Below are 15,701 nucleotides of genomic sequence, written 5' to 3'. Positions count from 1 at the left end.
CATCCCCAGTGGTGCCAGTGCACTCTCTGGACTCACTGCAGTGCATCCCCAGTGGTGCCAGTGCACTCTCTGGACTCACTGCACTGCATCCCCAGTGGTGCCAGTGCACTCTCTGGACTCACTGCAGTGCATCCCCAGTGGTGCCAGTGCACTCTCTGGTCTCACTGCAGTGCATCCCCAGTGGTACCAGTGCACCCTCTGGAGTCACTGCAGTGCATCCCCAGTGGTGCCAGTGCACTCTCTGGACTCACTGCAGTGCATCTCCATTGGTGCCAGTGCACTCTCTGGTCTCACTGCAGTGCATCCCCAGTGGTGCCAGTGCACCCTCTGGAGTCACTGCAGTGCATCCCCAGTGGTGCCAGTGCACTCTCTGGACTCACTGCAGTGCATCCCCAGTGGTGCCAGTGCACTCTCCGGACTCACTGCACTGCATCCCCACTGGTGCCAGGGCACTCTCTTGTCTCATTGCAGTGCATCCCCAGTGGTGCCAGTGCACCCTCTGGAGTCACAGCAGTGCATCCCCAGTGGTGCCAGTGCACTCTCTGGAGTCACTGCAGTGCATCCCCTGTGGTGCCAGAGCACTCTCTGGACTCACTGCACTGCATCCCCAGTGCTGCCAGTGCACTCTCTGAACTCACTGCACTGCATCCCTAGTGGTGCCAGTGCACTCTCTGGACTCACTGCACTGCATCCCTAGTGGTGCTAGTGCACTCTCTGGACTCACTGCAGTGCATCCCCAGTGGTGCCAGTGCACTCTCTGGAGTCACTGCATTGCATCCCCAGTGGTGCCAGTGCACTCTCTGGAGTCACTGCAGTGCATCCCCTGTGGTGCCAGTGCACTCTCTGGACTCACTGCACTGCATCCCCAGTGGTGCCAGTGCACTCTCCGGACTCACTGCACTGCATTCCCAGTGGTGCCAGTGCACTCTCTGGACTCACTGCAGTGCATCCCCAGTGGTGCCAGTGCACTCTCTGGACTCACGGCACTGCATCCCCAGTGGTGCCAGTGCACTCTCTGCAGTCACTGCAGTGCATCCCCAGTGGCGCCTGTGCACTCTCTGGACTCACTGCACTGCATCCCCAGTGGTGCCAGGGCACTCTCTGGACTCACTGCACTGCATCCCCAGTGGTGCCAGGGCACTCTCTGGAGTCACTGCACTGCATCCCCAGTGGTGCCAGGGCACTCTCTGGACTCACTGCACTGCATCCCCAGTGGTGACAGTGAACTCTCTGGACTCACTGCACTGCAACCCCAGTGGTGCCACTAAACTCTCTGGACTCACTGCACTGCATCCCCAGTTGAGCCACTAATCTCTCTGGACTCACTGCACTGCATCCCCAGTGGTGCCAGTGCACTCTCTGGACTATCTACACTGCATCCCCAGTGGTGCCAGTGCACTCTCTCGACTCACTGCAGTGCATCCCAAGTGGTGCCAGTGCACTCTCTGGACTCACTGCAGTGCATCCCCAGTGGTGCCAGTGCACTCTCTGGACTCACTGCAGAGCATCCGCAGTGGTGCCAGTACACTCTCTGGACTCACTGCACTGCATTCCCAGTGGTGCCAGTGCACTCTCTGGACTCACTGCAGTGCATCCCCAGTGGTGCCAGTGCACTCTCTGGTCTCACTGCAGTGCATCCCCTGTGGTGCCAGTGCACCCTCTGGAGTCACTGCAGTGCATCCCCAGTGGTGCCAGTGCACTCTCTGGACTCACTGCAGTGCATCCCCAGTGGTGCCAGTGCACTCTCTGGACTCACTGCAGTGCATCCCCAGTGGTGCCAGTGCACTCTCCGGACTCACTGCACTGCATCCCCAGTGGTGCCAGGGCACTCTCTGGTCTCATTGCAGTGCATCCCCAGTGGTGCCAGTGCACCCTCTGGAGTCACAGCAGTGGATCCCCAGTGGTGCCAGTGCACTCTCTGGAGTCACTGCAGTGCATCCCCAGGGGTGCCAGTGCACTCTCTGGACTCACTGCACTGCATCCCCTGTGGTGCCAGTGCACTCTCTGGACTCACTGCACTGCATCCCTAGTAGTGCCAGTGCACTCTCTGGACTCACTGCAGTGCATCCCCAGTGGTGCCAGTGCACTCTCTGGACTCACTGCACTGCATCCCCAGTGGTGCCAGTGCACTCTCTGCACTCACTGCATTGCATCCCCAGTGGTGCCAGTGCACTCTCTGGACTCAGTGCTGTGCATCCCCAGTGGTGACAGTGCACTCTCTGGACTCACTGCAGTGCATCCCCAGTGGTGCCAGTGCACTCTCCGGACTCACTGCACTGCATCCCCAGTGGTGCCAGTGCACTCTCCGGACTCACTGCTCTGCATTCCCAGTAGTGCCAGTGCACTCTCTGGACTCACTGCAGTGCATCCCCAGTGGTGCCAGTGCACTCTCTGGACTCACGGCACTGCATCCCCAGTGGTGCCAGTGCACTCTCTGCAGTCACTGCAGTGCATCCCCAGTGGTGCCAGTGCACTCTCTGGACTCACTGCACTGCATCCCCAGTGGTGCCAGTGCACTCTCTGGAGTCACTGCACTGATCCCCAGTGGTGCCAGTGCACTCTCTGGACTCACTGCAGTGCATCCCCATTGGTGCCAGTGCACTCTCTGGTCTCACTGCAGTGCATCCCCAGTGGTGCCAGTGCACCCTCTGGAGTCACTGCAGTGCATCCCCACTGGTGCCAGTGCACTCTCTGCAGTCACTGCAGTGCATCTCCAGTGGTGCCAGTGCACTCTCTGGACTCACGGCAGTGCATCCCCAGTGGTGCCAGGGCACTCCCTGGACTCACTGCACTGCAACCCCAGTGGTGCCACTAAACTCTCTGGACTCACTGCACTGCATCCCCAGTGGAGCCACTAAACTCTCTGGACTCACTGCAGTGCATCACCAGTGGTGCCAGTGCACTCTCTGGACTCACTGCACTGCATCCCCAGTGGTGCCAGTGCACTCTCTCGACTCACTGCAGTGCATCCCAAGTGGTGACAGTGCACTCTCTGGACTCACTGCAGTGCATCCCCACTGGTGCTAGTGCACTCTCTGGAGTCACTGCAGTGCATCCCAAGTGGTGCCAGTGCACTCTCTGGACTCACTGCACTGCATCCCCAGTGGTGCCAGTGCACTCTCTGGACTCACTGCAGTGCATCCCCTGTGGTGCCAGTGCACTCTCTGGACTCACTGCAGTGCATCCCCAGTGGTGCCAGTACACTCTCTGGACTCACTGCACTGCATTCCCAGTGGTGCCAGTGCACTCTCTGGACTCACTGCAGTGCATCCCCAGTGGTGCCAGTGCACTCTCTGGACTCACTGCACTGCATCCCCAGTGGTGCCAGTGGAGTCTCTGGACTCACTGCAGTGCATCCCCAGTGGTACCAGTGCACTCTCTGGACTCACCGGGGAGCATCCCCAGTAGTGCCAGTGCACTCTATGGACTCACTGCACTGCATCCCCCAGTGGTGCCTGTGCAGTCTCTGGACTCACGGCAGTGCATCTCCATTGGTGCCAGGGCACTCTCTGGACTCACTGCAGTGCATCCCCAGTGGTGCCAGTGCACTCTCTGCAGTCACTGCAGTGCATCCCCAGTGGTGCCAGTGCACTCTCTGGACTCAAGGCAGTGCATCCCCAGTGGTGCCAGTGCACTCTCTGCAGTCACTGCAGTGCATCGCCAGTGGTACCAGTGCTCTCTCTGGACTCACGGCAGTGCATCCCCAGTGGCGCCAGGGCACTCTCTGGACTCACTGCCCTGCATCCCCAGTGGTGCCATTGCACTCTCTGTACTCACTGCACTGCATCCCCAGTGGTGCCAGTGCACTCTCTGGACTCACTGCACTGCATCCCCAGTGGTGCCAGTGCACTCTCTGGACTCACTGCAGTGCATCCCCAGTGGTGCCAGTGCACTCTCTGGACTCACGGCAGTGCATCCCCAGTGGTGCCAGGGCACTCTCTGGACTCACTGCCCTGCATCCCCAGTGGTGCCATTGCACTCTCTGTACTCACTGCACTGCATCCCCAGTGGTGCCAGTGCACTCTCTGGACTCACTGCACTGCATCCCCAGTGGTGCCAGTGCATTCTCTGGACTCACTGCAGGGCATCCCCAGTGGTGCCAGAGCACTCTCTGGACTCACTGCACTGCATCCCCAGTGGTGCCAGTGCACTCTCTGGACTCACGGCAGTGCATCTCCATTGGTGCCAGGGCACTCTCTGGACTCACTGCACTGCATCCCCAGTGGTGCCATTGCACTCTCTGTATTCACTGTACTGCATCCCCAGTGGTGCCAGTGCACTCTCTGCAGTTTGCAGTGCATCCCCTGTGGTGCCAGTGCACTCTCTGGTCTCACTGCAGTGCATCCCCAGTGGTGCCAGTGCACCCTCTGGAGTCACTGCACTGCATCCCCAATGGTGCCAGTGCACTCTCTGGACTCACTGCACTGCATCCCCAGTGGTGCCAGTGGAGTCTATGGACTCACTGCAGTGCATCCCCAGTGGTACCAGTGCACTCTCTGGACTCACCGGGGAGCATCCCCAGTGGTGCCAATGCACTCTATGGACTCACAGCACTGCATCCCCCTGTGGTGCCTGTGCAGTCTCTGGACTCACTGCACTGCATCACCAGTGGTGCCATTGCACTCTCTGGACTAACTGCACTGCATCCCCAGTGGTGCCAGTGCACTCTCTGCAGTCACTGCAGTGCATCCCCAGTGGTGCCAGTGCACTCTCTGGACTCATTGAACTGCATCCAAAGTGGTGCCAGTGCACTCTCTGGACACACTGGGGTGCATCCCCCGTGGTGCCAGTGCACTCTCTGGACTCACTGCACTGCATCCCCAGTGGTGCCTGTGCACTCTCTGGACTCACTGCAGTGCATCCCCAGTGGTGCCAGTGCACTCTCTGGACTCACTGCACTGCATCCCCAGTGGTGACAGTGCACTCTCTGGACTCACTGCAGTGCATCCCCAGTGGTGCCAGTGCACTCTCTGGAGTCACTGCAGTGCATCCCCAGTGGTGCCAGTGCACTCTCTGGACTCACTGCAGTGCATCCCATTTGGTGCCAGTGCACTCTCTGGACTCACTGCAGTGCATCCCCAGTGGTGCCAGTGCACTCTCTGGAGTAACTGCACTGCATCCCCAGTGGTGCCAGTGCACTCTCTGGAGTCACTGCACTGCATCCCCAGTGGTGCCAGTGCACTCTCTGGACTCACTGCAGTGCATCCCCAGTGGTGCCAGTGCACTCTCTGGACTCACTGCACTGCATCCCCAGTGGTGCCAGTGCACTCTCTGGACTCACTGCACTGCATCCCCATTGGTGCCAGGGCACTCTCTGGACTCACTGCACTGCATCCGCAGTGGTGCCAGTGCACTCTCTGGACTCACTGCAGTGCATCCCCAGTGTTGCCAGTGCACTCTCTGGACTCACTGCAGTGCATCCCCAGTGGTGCCAGTGCACTCTCTGGACTCACTGCACTGCATCCACAGTGGTGCCAGTGCACTCTCTGGACTCACTGCAGTGCACTGCATCCCCAGTGGTGCCAGTACACTCTCTGGACTCAGTGCAGTGCATCCCCAGTGGTGCCAGTGCACTCTCTGGACTCACTGCAGTGCATCCCCAGTGGTGCCAGTGCACTCTCTGGACTCAGTGCACTGCATGCCCATTGGTGCCAGTGCACTCTCTGGACTCACTGCACTGCATTACCAGTGGTGCCAGTGCACTCTCTGGACTCTCTGCAGTGCATCCCCAGTGGTGCCAGTGCACCCTATGGACTCACGGCACTGCATCCCCAGTGGTGCCAGTGCACTTTCTGCAGTCACTGCAGTGCATCCCCAGTGGTGCCAGTGCACTCTCTGGACTCACTGAACTGCATCCCAAGTGGTGCCAGTGCACTCTCTGGAGTCACTGCACTGCATCCCCAGTGGTGCCAGTGCACCCTCTGGAGTCACTGCAGTGCATCCCCAGTGGTGCCAGTGCACCCTCTGGAGTCACAGCAGTGCATCCCCAGTGGTGCCAGTGCACTCTCTGGAGTCACTGCAGTGCATCCACAGTGGTGCCAGTGCACTCTCTGGACTCACTGCAGTGCATCGCCAGTGGTGCCAGTGCACTCTCTGGACTCACTGCAGTGCATCTCCATTGGTGTCAGTGCACTCTCTGGTCTCACTGCAGTGCATCCCAAGTGGTGCCAGTGCACCCTCTGGAGTCACTGCAGTGCATCCCCAGTGGTACCAGTGTACTCTCTGGACTCACCGGGGAGCATCCCCGTGGTGCCAGTGCACTCTATGGACTCACTGCACTGCATCCCCAGTGGTGCCAGTGCACTCTCCGGACTCTCTGCACTGCATCACCAGTGGTGCCATTGCACTCTCTGGACTCACTGCACTGCATCCCCAGTGGTGCCAGTGAACTCTCTGGACTCACTGCAGTGCATCCCCAGTGGTGTCAGTGCACTCTCTGGACTCACTGAACTGCATCCAAAGTGCTGCCAGTGCACTCTCTGGAGTCACCGGGATGCATCCCCCGTGGTGCCAGTGCACTCTCTGGACTCACTGCACTGCATCCCCAGTGGTGCCTGTGCACTCTCTGGGCTCACTGCAGTGCATCCCCAGTGCTGCCAGTGCACTCTCTGGACTCACTGCACTGCATCCCCAGTGGTGCCAGTGCACTCTCTGGACTCACTGCTGTGCATCCCCAGTGGAGCCAGTGCACTCTCTGGACTCACTGCACTGCATCCCCAGTGGTGCCAGTGCACCCTCTGGAGTCACAGCAGTGCATCCCCAGTGGTGCCAGTGCACTCTCTGGAGTCACTGCAGTGCATCCCCAGTGGTGCCAGTGCACTCTCTCGACTCACTGCAGTGCATCCCCTGTGGTGCCAGTGCACTCTCTGGACTCACTGCACTGCATCCCCAGTGGTGCCAGTGCACTCTCTGGACTCACTGCACTGCATCCCCAGTGGTGCCAGTGCACTCTCTGGACTCACTGCAGTGCATCACCAGTGGTGCCAGTGCACTCTCTGGACTCACGGCAGTGCATCCCCAGTGGTGCCAGTGCACTCTCTGGACTCACTGCACTGCATCCCCAGTGGTGCCATTGCACTCTCTGGACTATATGCACTGCATCCCCAGTTGTGCCAGTGCACTCTCTGCAGTCACTGCAGTGCATCCCCAGTGGTGCCAGTGCACTCTCTGGACTCACTGAACTGCATCCCAAGTGGTGGCAGTGCACTCTCTGGAGTCACTGCACTGCATCCCCAGTGGTGCCAGTGCACTCTCTGGACTCACTGCAGTGCATCTCCATTGGTGCCAGTGCACTCTCTGGTCTCACTGCAGTGCATCCCCAGTGGTGCCAGTGCACCCTCTGGAGTCACTGCAGTGCATCCCCACTGGTGCCAGTGCACTCTCTGGACTCACTGCCCTGCATCCCCAGTGGTGCCAGTGCACTCTCTGGACTCACTGCACTGCATCCCCAGTGGCGCCAGTGCACTCTCTGGACTCACTGCAGTGCATCCCCAGTGGTGCCAGTGCACTCTCTGGACTCACTGCACTGCATCCCCAGTGGTGCCAGTGCACTCTCTGGACTCACTGCACTGCATCCCCATTGGTGCCAGGGCACTCTCTGGACTCACTGCACTGCATCCCCAGTGGTGCCAGTGCACTCTCTGGACTCACTGCAGTGCATCCCCAGTGTTGCCAGTGCACTCTCTGGACTCACTGCAGTGCATCCCCAGTGGTGCCAGTGCACTCTCTGGACTCACCGGGGTGCATCCCCAGTGGTGCCAGTGCTCTCTCTGGACTCACTGAAGTGCACTGCATCCCCAGTGGTGCCAGTACACTCCCTGGACTCAGTGCAGTGCATCCCCAGTGGTGCCAGTGCACTCTCTGGACTCACGGCAGTGCACCAACAGTGGTGCCAGTGCACTCTCTGGACTCAGTGCACTGCATGCCCAGTGGTGCCAGTGCACTCTCTGGACTCACTGCACTGCATTACCAGTGGTGCCAGTGCACTCTCTGGACTCACTGCAGTGCATCCCCATTAGTGCCATTGCACTCTCTGGAGTCACTGCAGTGCAACCCCAGTGGTGCCAGTGTACTCTCTGGAGTCACTGCAGTGCATCCCCAGTGGTGCTAGTGCACTCTCTCGACTCACTGCAGTGCATCCCCTGTGGTGCCAGTGCACTCTCTGGACTCACTGCACTGCATCCCCAGTGGTGCCAGTGCACTCTCTGGACTCACTGCACTGCATCCCCAGTGGTGCCAGTGCACTCTCTGGACTCACTGCAGTTCATCACCAGTGGTGCCAGTGCACTCTCTGGACTCACTGCAGTGCATCCCCTGTGGTGCCAGTGCACTCTCTGCAGTCACTGCACTGCATCCCCAGTGGTGCCAGTGCACTCTCTGGACTCACTGCAGTGCATCCCCAGTGGTGCCAGTGCACTCTCTGGACTCACTGCAGTGCATCCCCAGTGGTGCCAGTGCACTCTATGGACTCACGGCAGTGCATCCCCAGTGGTGCCAGTGCACTCTCTGGACTCACCGGGGTGCATCCCCAGTGGTGCCAGTGCTCTCTCTGGACTCACTGAAGTGCACTGCATCCCCAGTGGTGCCAGTACACTCTCTGGACTCAGTGCAGTGCATCCCCAGTGGTGCCAGTGCACTCTCTGGACTCACTGCAGTGCATCCCCAGTGGTGCCAGTGCACTCTCTGGACTCACGGCAGTGCACCAACAGTGGTGCCAGTGCACTCTCTGGACTCAGTGCACTGCATGCCCAGTGGTGCCAGTGCACTCTCTGGACTCACTGCACTGCATTACCAGTGGTGCCAGTGCACTCTCTGGACTCACTGCAGTGCATCCCCATTAGTGCCATTGCACTCTCTGGAGTCACTGCAGTGCAACCCCAGTGGTGCCAGTGCACTCTCTGGAGTCACTGCAGTGCATCCCCAGTGGTGCTAGTGCACTCTCTCGACTCACTGCAGTGCATCCCCTGTGGTGCCAGTGCACTCTCTGGACTCACTGCACTGCATCCCCAGTGGTGCCAGTGCACTCTCTGGACTCACTGCACTGCATTCCCAGTGGTGCCAGTGCACTCTCTGGACTCACTGCAGTTCATCACCAGTGGTGCCAGTGCACTCTCTGGACTCACTGCACTGCATCCCCAGTGGTGCCAGTGCACTCTCTGAACTCACTGCACTGCATCCCCAGTGGTGCCAGTGCACTCTCTGGACTCACTGCAGTGCATCCCCAGTGGTGCCAGTGCACTCTCTGGACTCACTGCAGTGCATCCCCAGTGGTGCCAGTGCACTCTATGGACTCACGGCAGTGCATCCCCAGTGGTGCCAGGGCACTCTCTGGACTCATTGCACTGCATCCCCAGTGTTGCCAGTGCACTCTCTGCAGTCACTGCCGTGCATCCCCAGTGGTGCCAGTGCACTCTCTGGACTCACTGAACTGCATCCCAAGTGGTGCCAGTGCACTCTCTGGAGTCACTGCACTGCATCCCCTGTGGTGCCAGTGCACTCTCTGGACTCACGGCAGTGCATCCCCAGTGGTGCCAGTGCACTCTCTGCAGTCACTGCAGTGCATCCCCAGTGGTGCCAGTGCACTCTCTGGACTCACGGCAGTGCATCCCCAGTGGTGCCAGGGCACTCTCTGGACTCACTGCCCTGCATCCCCAGTGGTGCCATTGCACTCTCTGTACTCACTGCACTGCATCCCCAGTGGTGCCAGTGCACTCTCTGGACTCACTGCAGTGCATCCCCAGTGGTGCCAGTGCACTCTCTGCAGTCACTGCAGTGCATCCCCAGTGGTGCCAGTGCACTCTCTGGACTCACGGCAGTGCATCCCCAGTGGTGCCAGGGCACTCTCTGGACTCACTGCCCTGCATCCCCAGTGGTGCCAGTGCACTCTCTGGACTCACAGCACTGCATCCCCAGTGGTGCCAGTGCACTCTCTGGACTCACTACACTGCATCTCCAGTGGTGCCAGTGCATTCTCTGGACTCACTGCAGTGCATCCCCAGTGGTGCCAGTGCACTCTCTGGACTCACTGCAGTGCATCCCCAGTGGTGCCAGTGCACTCTCTGGACTCACGGCAGTGCATCTCCATTGGTGCCAGGGCACTCTCTGGACTCACTGCACTGCATCCCCAGTGGTGACAGTGCACTCTCTGTATTCACTGTACTGCATCCCCAGTGGTGCCAGTGCACTCTCTGCAGTTCCTGCAGTGCATCCCCTGTGGTGCCAGTGCACTCTCTGGTCTCAATGCAGTGCATCCCCAGTGGTGCCAGTGCACCCTCTGGAGTCACTGCAGTGCATCCCCAGTGGTGCCAGTGCACTCTCTGGACTCACCGGGGTGCATCTCCAGTGGTGCCAGTGCACTCTCTGGACTCATTGCAGTGCATACCCTGTGGTGCCAGTGCACTCTCTGGACTCACTGCACTGCATCCCCAGTGGTGCCAGTGCACTCTCTGGACTCACTGCACTGCATCCCCAGTGGTGCCAGTGGAGTCTCTGGACTCACTGCACTGCATCCCCAGTGGTACCAGTGCACTCTCTGGACTCACTGCAGTGCATCCCCAGTGGTGCCAGTGCACTCTATGGACTCACAGCACTGCATCCCCCAGTGGTGCCAGTGCAGTCTCTGGACTCACTGCACTGCATCACCAGTGGTGCCATTGCACTCTCTGGACTCACTGCACTGCATCCACAGTGGTGCCAGTGCACTCTCTGTAGTCACTGCAGTGCATCCCCAGTGGTGCCAGTGCACTCTCTGGACTCATTGAACTGCATCCAAAGTGGTGCCAGTGCACTCTCTGGACTCACTGGGGTGCATCCCCAGTGGTGCCAGTGCACTCTCTGGACTCACTGCACTGCATCCCCAGTGGTGCCAGTGCACTTTCTGGACTCACTGCACTGCATCCCCAGTGGTGCCAGTGCACTCTCTGGACTCACTGCAGTGCATCCCCAGTGGTGCCAGTGCACTCTCTGGACTCACTGCACTGCATCCCCAGTGGTGCCAGTGCACTCTCTGGACTCACTGCACTGCATCCCCATTGGTGCCAGGGCACTCTCTGGACTCACTGCACTGCATCCCCAGTGGTGCCAGTGCACTCTCTGGACTCACTGCAGTGCATCCCCAGTGTTGCCAGTGCACTCTCTGGACTCACTGCAGTGCATCCCCAGTGGTGCCAGTGCACTATCTGGACTCACCGGGGTGCATCCCCAGTGGTGCCAGTGCTCTCTCTGGACTCACTGAAGTGCACTGCATCCCCAGTGGTGCCAGTACACTCTCTGGACTCAGTGCAGTGCATCCCCAGTGGTGCCAGTGCACTCTCTGGACTCACTGCAGTGCATCCCCAGTGGTGCCAGTGCACTCTCTGGACTCACGGCAGTGCATCTCCAGTGGTGCCAGTGCACTCTCTGGACTCAGTGCACTGCATGCCCAGTGGTGCCAGTGCACTCTCTGGACTCACTGCACTGCATTACCAGTGGTGCCAGTGCACTCTCTGGACTCACTGCAGTGCATCCCCATTAGTGCCATTGCACTCTCTGGACTCACTGCAGTGCAACCCCAGTGGTGCCAGTGCACTCTCTGGAGTCACTGCAGTGCATCCCCAGTGGTGCCAGTGCACTCTCTGGACTCACTGCACTGCATGCCCAGTGGTGCCAGTGCACTCTCTGGACTCACTGCAGTGCATCCCCAGTGGTGCCAGTGCACTCTCTGGACTCACTGCAGTGCATCCCCTGTGGTGACAGTGCACTCTCTGGACTCACTGCACTGCATCCCCAGTGGTTCCAGTGCACTCTCTGCACTCACTGCACTGCATCCCCAGTGGTGCCAGGGCACTCTCTGGACTCACTGCACTGCACCCCCATTGGTGCCAGTGCACTCTCTGGACTCACTGCACTGCATCCCCACTGGTGCTAGGGCACTCTCTGGACTCACTGCAGTGCATCCCCAGTGGTGCCAGTGCACTCTCTGGACTCACTGCACTGCATCCACAGTGGTGCCAGTGCACTCTCTGGACTCACTGCATTGCATCCCCTGTGGTGCCAGTGCGCTCTCTGGACTCACTGCACTGCATCCCCAGTGGTGCCAGTGCACTCTCTGGACTCACTGCACTGCATCCCCACTGGTGCCAGTGCAGTCTCTGGACTCACTGCAGTGCATCTCCAGTGGTGCCATTACACTCTCTGGACTCACTGAACTGAATCCCAAGTGGTGCCAGTGCACTCTCTGGAGTCACTGCACTGCATCCCCAGTTGTTCCAGTGCACTCTCTGGTCTCACTGCACTTCATTACCAGTGGTGCCAGTGCACTCTCTGGACTCACTGCAGTGCATCCCCAGTGGTGCCAGTGCACTCTCTGGACTCACGGCACTGCATTCCCAGTGGTGCCAGTGCACTCTCTGCAGTCACTGCAGTGCATCCCCAGTGGTGCCAGTGCACTCTCTGGACTCACTGCAGTGCATCTCCATTGGTGCCAGTGCACTCTCTGGTCTCACTGTAGTGCATCCCCAGTGGTGCCAGTGCACCCTCTGGACTCACTGCACTGCATCCCCAGTGGTGCCAGTGCACTCTCTGGACTCACCGGGGTGCATCCCCAGTGGTGCCAGTGCACTCTCTGGACTCACTGCAGTGCATCCCCAGTGGTGCCAGGGCACTCTCCGGACTCACTGCAGTGCATCCCCAGTGGTGCCAGGGCACTCTCTGGTCTCACTGCAGTGCATCCCCAGTGGTGCCAGTGCACCCTCTGGAGTCACAGCAGTGCATCCCCAGTGGTGCCAGTGCACTCTCTGGAGTCACTGCAGTTCATCCCCAGTGGTGCCAGTGCACTCTCTGGACTCACTGCAGTGCATCCCCTGTGGTGCCAGTGCACTCTCTGGACTCACTGCACTACATCCCCAGTGGTGCCAGTGCACTCTCTGCACTCACTGCAGTGCATCCCCAGTGGTGCCAGTGCACTCTCTGGACTCACTGCAGTGCATCCCCAGTGGTGCCAGTGCACTCTCTGCACTCACTGCAGTGCATCCCCAGTGGTGCCAGTGCACTCTCTGCACTCACTGCAGTGCATCCCCAGTGGTGCCAGTGCACTCTCCGGACTCACTGCACTGCATCCCCAGTGGTGCCAGTGCACTCTCTGGACTCACTGCAGTGCATCCCCAGTGGTGCCAGTGCACTCTCTGCAGTCACTGCAGTGCATCCCCACTGGTGCCAGTGCACTCTCTGGACTCACGGCACTGCATCCCCAGTGGTGGCAGTGCACTCTCTGCAGTCACTGCACTGCATCCCCAGTGGTGCCAGTGCTCTCTCTGGACTCACTGAACTGCATCCCAAGTGGTGCCAGTGCACTCTCTGGAGTCACTGCACTGCATCCCCAGTGGTGCCAGTGCACTCTCTGGACTCACTGCACTGCATCTCCATTGGTGCCAGTGCACTCTCTGGTCTCACTGCAGTGCATCCCCAGTGGTGCCAGTGCACCCTCTGGAGTCACTGCAGTGCATCCCCAGTGGTGCCAGTGCACTCTCTGGACTCACTGCACTGCATCCCCAGTGGTGCCAGTGCACTCTCTGGACTCATTGCAGTGCATACCCTGTGGTGCCAGTGCACTCTCTGGACTCACTGCACTGCATCCCCAGTGGTGCCAGTGCACTCTCTGGACTCACTGCACTGCATCCCCAGTGGTGCCAGTGCACTCTCTGGACTCACTGCAGTGCATCCCCAGTGGTACCAGTGCACTCTCTGGACTCACCGGGGAGCATCCCCAGTGGTGCCAATGCACTCTATGGACTCACAGCACTGCATCCCCCAGTGGTGCCTGTGCAGTCTCTGGACTCACTGCACTGCATCACCAGTGGTGCCATTGCACTCTCTGGACTCACTGCACTGCATACCCAGTGGTGCCTGTGCACTCTCTGCAGTCACTGAAGTGCATCCCCAGTGGTGCCAGTGCACTCTCTGGACTCACTGCACTGCATCCAAAGTGGTGCCAGTGCACTCTCTGGACTCACTGGGGTGCATCCACCGTGGTGCCAGTGCACTCTCTGCACTCACTGCACTGCATCCCCAGTGGTGCCTGTGCACTCTCTGGACTCACTGCACTGCATCCCCAGTGCTGACAGTGCACTCTCTGGACTCACTGCACTGCATCCCCATTGGTGACAGTGCACTCTCTGGACTCACTGAAGTGCATCCCCAGTGGTGCCAGTGCACTCTCTGGACTCACTGCACTGCATCCCCAGTGGTGCCAGTGCACTCTATGGACTCACTGCAGTGCATCCCATTTGGTGCCAGTGCACTCTCTGGACTCACTGCAGTGCATCCCCAGTGGTGCCAGTGCACTCTCTGGAGTGACTGCACTGCATCCCCAGTGGTGCCAGTGCACTCTCTGGAGTCACTGCACTGCATCCCCAGTGGTGCCAGTGCACTCTCTGGACTCACTGCACTGCATCCCCAGTGGTGCCAGTGCACTCTCTGGACTCACTGCACTGCATCCCCATTGGTGCCAGGGCACTCTCTGGACTCACTGCACTGCATCCCCAGTGGTGCCAGTGCACTCTCTGGACTCACTGCAGTGCATCCCCAGTGTTGCCTGTGCACTCTCTGGACTCACTGCAGTGCATCCCCAGTGGTGCCAGTGCACTCTCTGGACTCACTGCACTGCATCCCAGTGGTGCCAGTGCACTCTCTGGACTCACTGCAGTGCACTGCATCCCCAGTGGTGCCAGTACGTTCTCTGGACTCAGTGCAGTGCATCCCCAGTGGTGCCAGTGCACTCTCTGGACTCACTGCAGTGCATCCCCAGTGGTGCCAGTGCACTCTCTGGACTCAGTGCACTGCATGCCCAGTGGTGCCAGTGCACTCTCTGGACTCACTGCACTGCATTACCAGTGGTGCCAGTGCACTCTCTGGACTCTCTGCAGTGCATCCCCAGTGGTGCCAGTGCACTCTATGGACTCACGGCACTGCATCCCCAGTGGTGCCAGTGCACTTTCTGCAGTCACTGCAGTGCATCCCCAGTGGTGCCAGTGCACTCTCTGGACTCACTGAACTGCATCCCCAGTGGTGCCAGTGCACCCTCTGGAGTCACTGCAGTGCATCCCCAGTGGTGCCAGTGCACCCTCTGGAGTCACAGCAGTGCATCCCCAGTGGTGCCAGTGCACTCTCTGGAGTCACTGCAGTGCATCCACAGTGGTGCCAGTGCACTCTCTGGACTCACTGCAGTGCATCCCCAGTGGTGCCAGTGCACTCTCTGGACTCACTGTACTGCATTCCCAGTGGTGCCAGTGCACTCTCTGGACTCACTGCAGTGCATCCCCAGTGGTGCCAGTGCATCCTCTGGAGTCACTGAAGTGCATCCCCAGTGGTGCCAGTGCACTCTCTGGACTCACCGGGGTGCATCCCCGTGGTGCCAGTGCACTCTATGGACTCACTGCACTGCATCCCCAGTGGTGACAGTGCACTCTCCGGACTCACTGCACTGCATCCCCAGTGGTGCCATTGCACTCTCTGGACTCACTGCACTGCATCCCCAGTGGTGCCAGTGAACTCTCTGGACTCACTGCAGTGCATCCCCAGTGGTGCCAGTGCACTCTCTGGACTCACTGAACTGCATCCAAAGCGCTGCCAGTGCACTCTCTGGAGTCACCGGGGTGCATCCCCCGTGGTGCCAGTGCACTCTCTGGACTCACTGCACTGCATCCCCAGTGGTGCCTGTGCACTCT

The sequence above is a fragment of the Anser anser genome, assembly GCF_964211835.1.
Source record: "Anser anser genome assembly, chromosome: 3".
Taxonomy (NCBI): domain Eukaryota; kingdom Metazoa; phylum Chordata; class Aves; order Anseriformes; family Anatidae; genus Anser; species Anser anser.
The sequence above is the reverse complement of the archived record's forward strand: the minus strand, read 5'-3'. Positions refer to the sequence as shown.